The following is a 13515-nucleotide window of genomic DNA, read 5'->3' on the forward strand; positions in this document are numbered from 1 at the left end:
AAAAGTGAGTTGTATCTTTCTCAGGGAAATATATAAGTGTGCACAATTATTAGGCAACTAAATTACAAAAATAATTTCTCTCAACTCACTTGTTTATTCTCAATTTTTAGAGTAAGTGTAACAGATAAGTAACACAAAAAAAGATCATGGCCTTCTGGAATGCTGAATCTTCCAGAAACTGGCAGTAGGTTCGGGAGTTGAGTTTCAGTCCATCTTCAATCCGAAAAGGTCCAACTACCTCATCCTCAATGATAGCAGCCCATACCAGTACCCCTCCTTCACCTTGCTGGCACCTGACTCAAAGTGGTGCCCTGTGTCCGTTACTGATCCAGCCACGGGCCCATCCATTTGGTCCATCAAGAGTCACTTTCATTTCATCTGTCCATAAAACCTTTGAAAAATCTGTCTTCAGGTATTTCTTGGCCCAATCTTGATGCTTCAACTTGTGAATCTTATTCGGTGGTGGTCTTGTTTCAGTCTTCTTGACCTTGGCCATGTCTCTGAGCACTTGACACCTTGTACTCTGAACACTCCAGGTAGGTTGCAGTTCTGGAATACGGTGGCACTGGAGGATAATGGGTTGCTGGTAGTTTGATGTTTAATTCTTCTCAAGTCTTTTGCAGTTCATTTGCACCTTTTCTTCCCCATGCGTTTTTTGCGCCCCAGTGACTATTTGCAACAAAACGTTTTGAATGTCCGGTGGTCACGCCTCAATAGTTTAGCTATTTTAAAGAGTGTCGCATCCGTCTGAAAGGCATTTTACATTTTTGGCTTTTCAGTGTCAGTTAAATCTCTTTTTTGGCCCATTTTACCTGAGGTAATGAGGCTGCCTAATAATTATGCACACCTTGATATAAGGTGTTATTTCACTTTCGCCACACCCTCCCTCATTACACAAATACATATCACCTGAAATTATTATCACCTATAATTGTGCACGCAGTGTATGTAGTAGCTGTATTATGTACCTGTATTATCTGTATCAGTGGTATTATCTGTAGTTGCTGTATTATATGTAGAAACTGTATTATCAATAGTAGCTGTGTTATCTATAGTAGCTGTATTATATACCTGTATTATCTGTAGCAGCTGTATTATCTGTAGTAGCTGTATTATATGTAGTATGTGTATTATCTGTAGTAGCTGTATTATCTGTAGCTGCTGTATTATCTGTAGCAGCTGTATTATCTGTAGTAGCTCTATTATCTGTAGTAGCTGTATATACTAGAGGTTAGAGCGTTGGGCCAGTAACCGGAAGGTTGCTGGATCGAATCGCTGAGCTGACAAGGTAAAAAATCTGTCATTCTGCCCCCTGAGCAAGGCAGTTAACCCCACAGTTCCCCGGGCGCCGAAGACGTGGATGTCGATTAAGGCAGCCCCCCCGCACCTCACTGATTCAGAGGGGTGGATTAAATGCGGAAGGAAAACACATTTCAGTTGAATACATTCAGTTGGACAATTTGGGAGCAGCTGTATTATCTGGAGTAGCTGTATTATCTGTAGCAGCGTATTATCTGTCGTACCTATATATCTGTAGCAGCTGTATTAACTGTAGTAGCTGTATTATCTGTAGCAGCTGTATATATCTGTCATACCTGTATTATCTGTAGTAGCTGTATATCTGTAGTAGCTGTATTATCTGTATTATCTGTATTATCTGTAGTAGCTGTATTATCTGTAGCAGCTGTATTATCTGTAGCAGCTGTTATTATATGTCGTTACCTGTATTATCTGTAGTAGCTGTATTATCTGTAACAGCTGTATATCTGTCGTACCTGTATTATCTGTAGTAGCTGTATTATCTTTAGTAGCTGTATTATCTGTAGCAGCTGTATTATCTGTAGTAAGCTGTATTATCTGTAGTAGCTGTATTATCTGTATTATCTGTATTATCTGTAGTAGCTGTATTATCTGTAGCAGCTGTATTATCTGTAGCAGCTGTATTATCTGTCGTACCTGGATTATCTGTAGTCGCGGTATTATCTGTTAACAGCTGGTATTATCTGTCGTACCTGGATTATCTGTAGTAGCTGTATTATCTTTAGTAGCTGTATTAGCTGTAGTAGCTGTATTATCTGTAGTAGCTGTATTATCTTTAGTAGCTGTATTATCTGTAGTAGGTGTATTATCTGTAGTAGGTGTATATCTTTAGTAGCTGTATTATCTGTAGTAGCTGTTTATCTTTAGTAGCTGTATTATCTGGAGTAGCTGTATTATCTGGAGTAGCTGTATTATCTGGAGTAGCTGTATATCTTTAGTAGCTGTATTATCTGGATTAGCTGTATTATCTGGAGTAGCTGTATTATCTGGATTAGCTGTATTAATCTGTAGTAGCTTGTAGTAGCTTTATTATCTTTAGTAGCTGTATTATCTGTATTAGCAGTATTATCTGTAATAGCTGTAATAGCTATATGTCTGTGGTTAGCTGTATTATCTTAGTAGCTGTATTATCCTGTAGTAGCTGTATTATCTGTAGCAGCTGTATTATCTTAGTAGCTGTATTATCTGTAGTAGCGTATTATCTGGAGTAGGTGTATTATCTGGGAAGTAGCTGTATTACTATGTAGTAGCTGTATTAATGTTGAGTAGCTGTATTATCTGTATTAGCAGTATTATCTGTAATAGCTGCTAAATAGCTATATTGTCTGTGTAGCTGTATTATCTTTAGTAGGTGTATTATCTTTAGTAGCTGTTTTATCTTTAGTAGCTATATTATCTGTAGTAGCTGTATTATCTGTAGTAGCTGTATTATTGTAGTAGCTGTATTATGTGAGTAGCTGTATTATCTGTAGTAGGTGTATTATCTGGAGTAGGTGTATTATGTTGAGTAGCTGTATTATCTGTAGTAGCTGTATTATCTGTAGTAGCTGTATTATGTTGAGTAGCTGTATTATCTGTAGTAGGTGTATTATCTGGAGTAGGTGTATTATGTTGAGTAGCTGTATTATCTGGAGTAGGTGTATTATCTGGAGTAGGTGTATTATCTGTAGTAGCTGTATTATGTTGAGTAGCTGTATTATCTGTAGTAGGTGTATTATCTGTAGTAGCTGTATTATGTTGAGTAGCTGTATTATGTTGAGTAGCTGTATTATCTGGAGTAGGTGTATTATCTGTAGTAGCTGTATTATGTTGAGTAGCTGTATTATCTGGAGTAGGTGTATTATCTGTAGTAGGTGTATTATGTTGAGTAGCTGTATTATGTTGAGTAGCTGTATTATGTTGAGTAGCTGTATTATGTTGAGTAGCTGTATTATCTGTAGTAGGTGTATTATGTTGAGTAGCTGTATTATGTTGAGATTAGCTGTATTATCTGTAGTAGGTGTAGTTGTGTTTCTTACCTGTAGTGTTTCTCCTGAGGAGCAAGGGACCAGGGTGATGGTCAGAGCATGGACCTTCCTCACAGGAACAACTGAAACAACACACAGCCTCTGTCTTACTTTACTTGTGAGCATATCTTTTTGGGGACCAACAATTGATTCCCATTCAAAATCCTGTTTTAATGACCTAAACTGAAGCAGTATGGCACTAATGGAGATCAGGAGAGAAGTCTGGTACAGGTCAGGCTCATAGAGCAGGTGTTCCTACCTCTTGTACAGCTTGTTGAAGGCGGAGTATCAAAGGGATCTCAGCGCTCAGAGAAGTCCGGGCTTGGGCTGAGCCTGAGGAACAGGGTTCAGTAAGTGTTCGCTAAACGGCCATATATATATGAGATGGTGAGGGGATGTATGTACAGCTGAGACTCACTTGTTGGGTACATCCACTGAAGATCTCCTTCACTCCACTCCTCTAGAGCTGTTCCAGCTATCCTACCACACACCACAACACACCACTCACACACACGCCACCACCACACACACACAACAGAGGAGGACAACAGAGTTACATGTGTGACTGCGCGGCCAGGTCGTGTGTGTGTGTGTGCTGTGTGTGTGTCACCTTTAGACTGCACAGCCAGGGTCATGTAGTGGGCAGAGTAATGTCTCTTCCAGAAGGAGCGGAGCCTCTTGTAAACCGTTGATCTTCTTTTTCCTGGGCTCTGTCTTCAAGAGTCTGGGCGTTACCTGGGGAAACCATGACCAACCACCGGGTGAAACCATGACACAGCTCAGTCACATACCACAATAACACAACATCTGCCTCTCATTTACCAATGACAACACAGTACACAGAGTAGTGTGTGTGTGTGTGTGTGTGTGGGTGTGTGTGTTGTGTGTGTGTGTGTGTGTGTGTTGTGTGTGTGTGTAGTGGCGCGTGCCCTCACCCCAGCAGAACTTGCCCATGGGGTGACCTGGCTTCGCTAGGACTCCCAAACAACATCTCTTTCCTGTGAGAGTCAGACGGCTTGCGCAGTTGGTACTCTGATAAAAGAGAGAAGGGGGAGCAGGTCACTACATAACCAGTGCATAAGGTCTGAATAAGGTCAACTACAAAAAAATCCCAGGAATGCCTCTCACCGGAAGTCGACAGCTTCCACCTCCCTGTCAATGGCGTCTCGGATCATCAGAGGACTGATGAAAAACTGAGCCCATCTGGAGAGAGCCAATCACAGGACAGTACAGAGTCAGATGGACTAATCCGAATCAAGAGGACAAGGCCACAGAGACTATAATGGTGGTGTGTTGCTGACCTGTCCAGAGCCTCTCTGAATTTCTTCCTCTGAACGTCAAACTGGAAGACGGTTCTCTCACAGTCCGTGGAAGGCGTTGTCGCTGCCTCCATGTTTCTTCAGGAAGGCATCGAAACCATTCTCTGATGGGTATTTTCTCACTGCCCATGAACACCACTACAGGAGGAGAGGAGGAGAGAGGGAGGAGAGAGGGAGGAGAGAGAGAGGGAGGAGAGAGGGAGGAGAGGGGGAGGAGAGGGGGAGGAGAGAGGGAGGAGAGAGGGAGGAGAGGGGGAGGAGAGGAGAGGAGAGAGGGAGGAGAGAGGGAGGAGAGGAAAGTCTGTTTTATATCCCCTTGTGTCACAAACACAGCATTGCACCAGATTTATCACAACAAAACAATCTCATCCTTAAGGGTCATCATACTCACTGTGTTCCAGGAAGTGGGCGAGGCCTGGGAGATCATTGGGGTCACTGAAGCTGCCAATACCCACACACAGCGCTGCTGCAGACTGACACACACGCCAAAAACACCACACACATATAAACAAACACATAATCATCAACGCCTTATTACTATTGCTGCTAATTGCGTTATCTCCTCTTCATGTCACCCCTCTCACCTGTTTCTCTGAGTGTCCCCTTCTTCCTCTTCCTTCATCCTCGCATCCTCAAAGTCCTGTCCTTGTCATCCTCCTCTTCTTCAGACTCTTCCTCTGTTCCCTCTCCTGAGTCTTCTTCCTCCTCTCTTTCCTCCTCCCCCAAGTTCCTCCTCCTCCATCCTCTGATTCGTCGTCTCCAGAGGATGCGGGACCAGTGAAGTCTGAATTAGCAGAACCGAAGCCCATTGGTCAAGCTCGATGTACCTGTGGGAGGGGTTAGACAGAGGGTAAACACTATTCCTCTTATTCTAAGATGCTGAAACAAACCCACACACACAGTTGTGGCCCTCCAGCTGTTTACTATGTGCTTCAGTTGGTTTAAAATGACAGCAGGATGTCCTGTTTATACCGCTCCTTGGCCTACATGTGACCTGTTACGCACCCCAGACACCCCGCAAGACAGACAGACAGACAGACAGACAGACGGATGGAAAGGAAAGACAGTCTCTCTCTCTCACACAGTCCCTCTCCCTCTCACACACACACACACACACACACGTTGGTGTGTAAGGTAAACGTGATGTTACCTGCTACTGTTTGGGGTCACATAGGGGACTTGATGATCTCTGGGTCTCCAGTGTTCTCTCCTCCTGCATCACCCTGCTTCCTGGACTTGGACCTTTAGTTCTGGCTCAGCTTTCCTCTCTTTCTTCTCCTCTTTCCTCCCCTCGGCCCGGTCCGGTAACTAGAGCCACTGGCCGAGGTACTTCTGGACTTGTTGGTCTGTGGCATTCTGAAATAGCGACGACACTTTGGCACTGTGGGGCAAAGAACAGCGAGCCACGGTGAATAGAACTCAGGGAAACCAATAGACAGGTTATTCAACTCCCGGTCTGGAGGGACTCTACATCTACTTGGAAGTTTCATTCATGTCACTGATTGGGCAGAGAGTCCATTCACCTTGTGTGCCAGGTCTGAGTCAGTCCATGATTAGCAGGGAAGGATGACAAGCAAAGGGGCTTGGGCCCTGCAGGTCTGGAACTGAATAGCCCTGCTCTACTGGCCAACACCGTGACACAGCGTGTCACTCTCAGGACAGCAATGGTGATAGGCTGGATTTAACTTCATTTAAAATGATTGCTTAAGCTAGACTACTGAGTAAATATTTGATTTTAATGACACGTCTGTCAAGAAGTGACAGTGATTGAAAGTAAGACTCTGTGAAGCAAGCATCTATGCATTAGTTTGATCAGCTATCAAAAAATGCTGATCATGCCAGACACAGTCAACAGACGCAATGGGGGGGGGGTGAGGGGACAATACATCTATTCACCCAACGCCTGTCTGGTTTGTTCGCCCGTATTCAGCTGTGTGTCAGCTAAACAAACACCCCCAGTCCCCTACACTACACCGTCCCCGGCTCGCCTCACTGCGGGCTTTATCTAGGCTCAGTCAGCACCGCAAGTCAGCCAACTTATATCGCTAGCAGCAAACTGTCGCAAGCGAGACATCCGTTACAAGACGGCAATAAGATGAAAGATACAGTAACACAGAGAGAGCAGGCTACAGGCTACTTCACCATGATCGACAAGTCTATCAAAAAGCCTCAGACTTTTCTAGGCTAGCGACTCACACAACACATGTCAAACCCCACCCAACGTTTCTACTACAGGAACGTACACTTCAAATTGGTTCTACGTCCTAGAAATGAATCTCATGTTTGGTCAAGTTTGACAGCTAACGAAGTAGCGTTGGTCATGGCGATGTTTCCATACCTTGCTTCTTGATATCACAGGGACGGAACCTAGTGTTTGCCCTGCATATGGTGGGATGGTTATTCTGCTATAAGGAGCGCCTTGATTCGTCGAAAACCAAGAGCATTTCAACATTGCAACATTTGATTGCTCCGAAACAAGGCAGACACACCCAGGGGCGTGATTACGGAAACGTTGAACGATCGTGATTGGGCAGAAATACGCGACACGTGGGAACTTCTCTACTCTTCACATTGTGGTTACATTGTAGCAGCAACACGACTGTTTGTTACATTGTAACTAACAAGTACTGTAGTACTAGCAGCAACAACAAAATGGACAGTGTCGACAAATTGTCTGGCAGGACCTATACTTACCACAGTCCCGCGTTACAGCAGTTCATAATGAGTTTATAGCACTCATTCATTACACCGTAATAAAAACAGCATCGAGGTAGTTACAGTCGCTTGTTGGCTTGTCCATGGATAGGCCTGAGGTAGGCAACTGTACATCGTGATGCAGATACAGTAGAATACAAGTGATACGTTCTATTGAATTGCTTCCTAAATTCCAAACCTTCCAGTGGCAGTGTTAAGCCGCTAGGGGGTAGGCGACAACAGGCAGATATTGATAGAGTTTGTCTGTTGATGGTCTGTAGGCCTACAGTTGAACGAGCTTAAGACATGACCTTGCTTTTGGGCCGTTCGCAGACACACAGATTAGGACTCTCAGGCTCCTGAACAGACCTGAAGACTAATGATAATGTGCTGGATATCCTGATAATGACTAATGAAACCACAGACTTCACAGTCTGTTTAATGCAGAACCAGGCCAGGGAAGATTCAACAATACTTTCAAAATACAGTCTACTCTATGTAATTCTATGCTATTATTTATATTATATTATATTTGTCTCTCTGTTTGTGTGTGTGTGTGTGTGTGTGTGTGTGTGTGTGTGTGTGTGTGTGTGTGTGTGTGTGTGTGTGTGTATACTTAGTCTGACTTTAGATTCTAAAGGGCCAAGGTTCCCATGGCCAACTGATTAAAACCCTAATTAAAGCAGGGGTTTAATTCATTAGCTGGTGTGTGTGTGTGTGTGTGTGCGTGTGTGCGTGTGGTGTGTGTTCCAGAACCAAATGCAAGAGACTAGAGGTGAGTAGAAGCCAGAGCAGAGTGTCTTGTCTCTGGCTGGGTAGAGTCCACGGAAGAGGAGAGTAGGGTAAGAAAGAACGAAAGAAAGAAGAGGTATTTGTCAGGTTTAACGGTACAGAGGAATGAACAAAAAAGAGGAAGAGAAGAGAGGGAAGAAATGCAGTCAATTTCAGCGCTGGACAGCTCTTAACATAGATAGTACCTGAGTATAAATAGACTACCTATTTTAGAGGCTCCTCCAACAGTCTAAAAAGTACACTCACACACACAGTGCACAACTCTACCCCCAGAGAATAGACAGAGGTATCTGATTAGCATCTCTGTTGGCTCCTTTCATGATTTATGATTTTTATTAGGATCCCCATTAGGTGACACCAACGACGATAGCTAGTCTTCCTGGGGTCTGACACATAACAAAAAAATACATTACAGACAAAAATACTTTAGAATTACATATATTAAAAACATTAACATACACATTACAGACTTATTTATAAACAAATATTTTTAAAACTACAACAAAAATGTGTGTGTGTGTCTGTGTGTGTGTCTATCAGTTATGTCAGTACATACACATAAAAATTAGGTCACATGGGGGAGAGGTGTTGTGCCGTGAGGAGTTGATTTATTTGTTTTTTTAAATCAGGTTTGCTGTTCAGTTGACCTATATGACAAAAAATTATTGATGCAGTAAATCTCTCCTCTGCTTTGAGCCAAAAGAGACCGACATGGATATTGTTGACATTGACCTCTGGGTAGATTGAAGGGCATGACGTGCTGCTCTTTTCTGGGCCAGTTGCAGCTTTTCTAGGTCCTTCTTTGCAGCATTTGACCACCTCACCGGGCGATAGTCAAGATTAGATCAGACGAGAGCCGGCAGAACTTGTGGTTGGCTGTGGTGTTAAAAATGCTGATCATCTCTTTATCACAGACATACCTCTCAACATCTTTACAACAATTGAACCAATATGCCTTAACTCTTTGTTAAGGGTTGCAGTGATTTCACTAGCTGTGGTTCCTGACAATATAATGTTGAATCATCAGCATATAAAAACCCACAGGTTTTGTTTAATGCCAATGGTAGATCATTACTAAAAATAGAAAACAGTAAAGGAACAAGACAGCTGCCTTGCGGAATACCACACTTTACATGTTTTACATTAGAGAAGCTTCCATTAAAGAAGCCACTCTGTGTTCTATTGGATAGATAGCTCTCAACCCATGAAATGGTAGATGTAAAGCCATGACAATTATTTTAGTCATTTGTGTCATTGCAGTACGTGTTGAGTGCCCTTCTCATGTTGAGTGCTCTGTGACGTAGTAGAGTAGTGGCCGGCGGGCACAGACTTAAGGTATTGTGAAATCCATTGTAAAATGTATTTTAATGTTTAAAAATGTATTATAATGTTGTCCCTGCTCTCGCTTCCCCTCCCTGGCGCTCGAGGGCGCCAGGGCTGCCCATCATTACGCACACCTGTCAACATCATTACGTGCATCAGCGCTCATTGGCCTCACCTGGACTCCTTCACTTTGTTGATTGCCCCCTCTATATCTGTCTGTTCCTTAGTTTGTTCCCTTTGTCAGCATTATTGTTGTATTGTTATTTTGTTTTTCCCCTGTCCAGACACTGTTCTGGTTTGTTTCATGTCCGTGATTATTAAATGTTCACTTCCTGTACCTGCTTTTCGTCTCCCAGCATCTGTTCATTACAAATGTATACTACTGCCTTAATTTTTGCTGGACCCCAGGAAGAGTAGCTGCTGCCTTGGTGTCAGCTAATGGGATCCATAATAAATACTAATACAAATAAGCATGCTGAAAGTCTGTTGTTAAACTGTTCACAGAGAAATACAGTGGTTTGCGAAAGTATTCACCCCCTTGGCATTTTTCATATTTTTTGCCTTACAACCTGGAATTAAAATGGCTTTTTGGGGGGTTTGTATCATTTATTTACACAACATGCCTACCACTATGAAGATACAAAATATTTTTTATTGTGAAACAAACAAGAAATAAGATAAAAAAAAACAGAAAACTTGGGCGTGCATAACTATTCACCCCCTCAAAGTCAATACTTTGGGGTATGTCTCTATAAGCTTGGCACATCTAGCCACTGGGATTGTTGCCCATTCTTCAAGGCAAAACTGCTCCAGTTCCTTCAAGTTGGATGGGTTCCGCTGGTAAATCTTTAAGGTATACCACAGATTCTCAATTGGATTGAGGTCTGGGCTTTGACTAGGCCATTACAAGACATTTAAATGTTTCCCCTTAAACCACTCGTGTGTTGTTTTAGCAGTATGCTTAGGGTCATTGTCCTGCTGGAAGGTGAACCTTTGTCCCAGTCTCAAATCTCTGGAAGACTGAAACAGGTTTCCCTCAATGTCATGTCCTGACCAGTAAAGGGGTAATTTTGTTATTGTAGTTGGTCAATACGTGGCAGAGGTGTGTTTGTTTTGTGTGTTCGGGGTTTTTGGTTTATGTTCTATGTTTTCTATTTCTATGTGGGTTTTCTAGTTTGTCTATTTCTATGTTAGTTTTGGGAACGACCTCCAATTAGAAGCAGCTGGGTGTCCATTGCTTCTAATTGGAGGCCCATATTTACGTGTGGTTATTTTCTCTTGTGTTTGTGGGTGGTTGTTCTTTGTATAGTTGTAGTACCTTACAGGACTATCGTTTGTTTTTTGTTTTGTTTAGTGTTCACGGTTAAATAAAAGTATAAGTATGGACACTTACCACGCTGCGTATTGGTCCGATATTTCTTACTCCTCATCTGCAGACGAAGAATATGACACTCAATAATTTCCCTGTATTTAGCTCCATCCATCATTCCATCAATTCTGACCAGTTTCCCAGTCCTGCTGATGAAAAACATCCCCACAGCATGATGCTGCCACCACTGTCCTTCACCGTGGGGATGATATTCTCGGGGTGATGAGAGGTGTTGGGTTTGCGCCAGACAGTGTTTTCCTTGATGGCCAATTTTTGTCTCATCTGACACGAGTACCTTCTTCCATATGTTTGAGGAGTCTCCCACATGCCTTTTGGTGAACACCAAACGTGTTTGCCTATATTTTTCTTTAAGCAATGCCTTTTTTTCTGGCCACTCTTCCGTAAGCTCAGCTTTGTGGAGTGTACGGCTTAAAGTGGTCCTATGGACAGATACTCCAGTCTCTGCTGTGGAGCTTTGCAGCCCCCACAGGGTTATCTTTGGTCACTGTGTTGCCTCTCTGATTCATGCCCTCCTTGCCTGGTCTGTGAGTTTTGCTTGGCGGCCCTCTCTTGGCAGGTTTGTTGTGGTGCCATATTCTTTCAATTTTTTAATAATGGATTTAATGGTGCTCCGTGGGATGTTCAAAGTTTGGGATATTTTTTTATAACCCAACCCTGATCTGTACTTCTCCACAACTTTGTCCCTGACCTGTTTGGAGAGCTCCTTGGTCTTCATGGTGCCGCTTGCTTGGTGGTGCCCCTTGGTTAGTGGTGTTGCAGACACTGGGCCTTTCAGAACAGGTGTATATATACTGAGATCATGTGACAGATCATGTGACACTTAGATCCACATAGGTGGACTTTATTTAACCAATTATGTGACTTCTGAAGGTAATTGGGTACGCCAGATCTTATTTAGGGGCTTCATAGCAAAGGGGGTGAATACATATGCACGCACCACTTTTCCGGGTTTTTTTAAAATTTATTTTTGAAACGTGTTCTTTTTTTCATTTCACTTCACCAATTTGGACTATTTTGTGTATGTCCATTACATGAAATCCAAATAAGAATCCATTTAAATTACAGGTTGTAATGCAACAAAATAGGAAAAACGCCAAGGGGGATGAATACTTTTGCAAGGCACTATAGCACTGTATCTGGTCAAACACATTTTTTTCCTAAAGTTTACTAAGAGCCGGCAGCAAACTGACTGATCGGCTGTTAAAACCAGTGAAGGGCACTTTGATCTTAATTTTGGGGTCCTCTGTGGATTACAGTTTTGAGGACACTTAGTGTTTTTTTATGGATTCTGTCTTACAATTTGCCCCTAACCACAGATTTTAGGATCCGATTACTGTGTACTCAAATCGTAACTTATTCACCTGGGGGATAAATACATACAGTGCATTCGGAAGGTATTCAGACCCCTTGACTTTTCCCCAAATGTTTATACGTTACAGCCTTATTCTGAAATGTATTGAATTGTGTTTTTTCCTGATCAATCTACACACAACACCCAATAATGACAATTAAAAAACAGTTTTTGTGAAATTTTTGCAAATATATAATTTTTTTAAATGAAATTTAACAACTACATATGTATTCGGACTCTTTACTCAGTACTTTGTTGAAGCACCTTTGGCAGCGATTACAGCCTCGAGTCTTCTTGGGTATGACGCTACAAGCCTGGCACACCTGCATTTGGGGAGTTTCTCACATTCTTCACTGCAGATCCTCTCAAGCTCTATCAGGTTGGATGGGGAGTGTCGCTGCCCAGCTAATTGCTGGTCTCTCCTGAGATGTTCCAGTCCGGGCTCTGGCTGGGCCACTCAAGGACATTCAGAGACTTGTCCCGAAGCCACTCCTGTGTTGTCTTGGCTGTGTGCTTAGGTTCACCGGTTGGAAGGTGCAGGTTTTCATCAAGGATCTCTCTGTACTTTGGTCCGTTCATCTTTCCCTCGATCCTGACTAGTCTCCCAGTCCCTGCCACTGAAAAACATCCCCACCACCACCATGCTGCCACCACCATGCTTCACCGTAGGGATGGTTCAAGGTTTTCTCCAGACGTGACGCTTGGCATTCAGACCAAAGAGTTCAATCTAGGTTTCAGCAGACCAGAAAATCTTGTTTCTCATGGTCTGAGTCTCCTTTAGGTACAATTTGGCGAACTCCAAATGGGCTGCCATGTGCCTTTCACTGAGGATTGGCTTCAGTCTGGCCACTCTACCATAAAGGCCTGATTGGTGGAGTGTTGCAGAGATGGTTGTCCTTCTGGAAGGTTCTCCCATCTCCACAGAGGAACTCTGGAGCTTTGTCAGAGGGACCATCGGGTTCTTGGTCACCTCCCTCACCAAGGCCCTTTCCCCCTGATTGCTCAGTTTGGCCGGGCGGCCAGTTCTAGGAAGAGTCTTGGTGGTTCCAAACTTTTTCCATTTAAGAATGATGGAGGCCACTGTGTTGTTGGGGACCTTCAATGCCGTAGAAATGTTTTGGTACCCTTCCCCAGATGTCTTGGAGCTCTACGGACAATTCTTTCGACCTCATGGCTTGGTTTTGGCTCTGACATGCACTGTCAACTGTGGGACCTTATATAGACAGGTGTGTGCCTTTCCAAATAATGTCCAATCAATTGAATTTGCTAAAGGTGGACTCCAATCAAGTAGAAACATCTCAAGGATGATCAATGGAAACA

The 13515-nt window shown here is 43.1% G+C and overlaps 1 long non-coding RNA gene and 1 pseudogene across 1 annotated transcript; both read right to left on the reverse strand.

Annotated features, from left to right (window-relative positions):
- LOC115179257 (nardilysin-like) overlaps positions 1–5387 on the reverse strand; it is a 37860-nt pseudogene extending 32473 nt beyond the window's left edge.
- Positions 5388–5924: 537 nt separating this feature from the next.
- LOC115179658 (uncharacterized) lies at positions 5925–7120 on the reverse strand. Its single transcript, XR_003872981.1, has 2 exons — positions 6169–7120; positions 5925–6026 (listed from the first exon to the last, which is right to left on the reverse strand). It is a non-coding gene; the product is annotated as an uncharacterized LOC115179658 (long non-coding RNA).
- Positions 7121–13515: the final 6395 nt, after the last annotated feature.

This window comes from Salmo trutta, chromosome 39 (assembly GCF_901001165.1).
Source record: "Salmo trutta chromosome 39, fSalTru1.1, whole genome shotgun sequence".
NCBI lineage: Eukaryota > Metazoa > Chordata > Actinopteri > Salmoniformes > Salmonidae > Salmo > Salmo trutta.